Consider the following 1,523-nt stretch of genomic DNA (forward strand, 5'->3'; position numbering starts at 1 on the left):
ATGTTAGACAATTCCTTGAAACTTTCCTCTCTATTCTCTCCAGTCTACAATAGCACTAGTGCTAACCATAGCACTTAAGACTTACATACCTCCCCATAGTGCTTTACAGCATTCCCTGGATTCTTCAAACTTGACAGCTTCAAGACTTGTGGACCTCAGCTCCCAGAATTCCTCCTCCAGTCATGTCAACTCATGAATTCTGGGAGCTGAAGTCCACAAGTCTTAAACTTGCCAAGTTTGAAGACCTTTGGTCTATAGCGTCAGCATATTGCCCCCAAAACATTTTACCAACCTCAGAAGGATGGAAGTCAACCTTCAGCCAGTCAGGATCAAGCTCCTGGCAGTGAGCAGAGTTAGCCTGCAATATTGCATTCTAACCACTGCGCCACCACAGCTCTTGCAATGGGGGAGAAGGGGGAGAAAATGTCAGGCATATGCAATACTTACTAATAGTCGTGGTGATTATACAACAGAGGACTGTGCAGAGGTTGTAAATGCAAGAATAAAGGGTTTATTTTCAGCACTGTTGTAACTTTGCATGGTTGATGAACAAAGCAGTTGATAAATAAAGTCTACCTGTATTAAACATAAAGGTCACAGATTATTATTTTTTTCACTGTGACATATAGTAACTTCAACCAACGAGCAATGCAACCAAAAGAGATAATTATAAAATGTAGAAAATATATTGAGCTTTTTTTGCTGTTGACTTTCCTTAGAACAGTCTTAGTAATTTCAGATGATAGGACAGTATCAAATTTGTGCTCAGTCTAAAATGTGTTATCGTCTTGTATGGAAAGCAAATCATTCCCACAGAGAATAAAAAACTCTATACATTTCATATGAGATTAAATGAATGCAATTTATTTTTGAAAGCACGGTTAGCTTCAATAGATTTGTTTCTAAAAATGAGTGCAAGCAGCTGATAGTGATTGAATAATTAGAAAATTAAAGAGCAAAAGTATGGTCTCCATACATAAAGGGAAGGGTAAGTCAAAATGTTATGAGTCACATTAACAAGTCCACAAGGGAGATCTTAATTAATATCTTAATTAAAATATTTATGTTATGAACATGCTATCCTCCTATTTTCTTCTGTGATAGAGGTTAGGCCTAGAGTGACATCAGAAAAACAAATGAGCATAGTAAGTTTTCTTTTTCTTTTATTTCCTGCCAAGAAAATGGCAGGCAACCAGATTTGTATTTTCGGTGTCTTGCAATGAAATTGTAGTAGCAATTTCTTTTCTTTTTTTTAAAATAAATTTTATTGAATTTACAATTAAAAAAAACATAACAACATTACATATGCAACAGAGAGAGAAAAAGAAGAAAGAAAGAAGGGAAAGAGGAGAAGAAAAAAAAAAAGCTCGGTCTTGCGACCGAAAAAGGAGAAAAAGAAGTATAAAAGAAAGAAAAAAAACAAAGAGACGGAAGAAAAAAGAAAATACGTTAAAAACAGATATCCTTTATGACAGTCTGCAAGATCCAATTCTCCTACCTTACTTTAAATATACACATCTTAT

Source organism: Pseudonaja textilis, chromosome 3 (assembly GCF_049901715.1).
Source record: "Pseudonaja textilis isolate UNSWEBS1 chromosome 3, rPseTex1.2, whole genome shotgun sequence".
Taxonomy (NCBI): domain Eukaryota; kingdom Metazoa; phylum Chordata; class Lepidosauria; order Squamata; family Elapidae; genus Pseudonaja; species Pseudonaja textilis.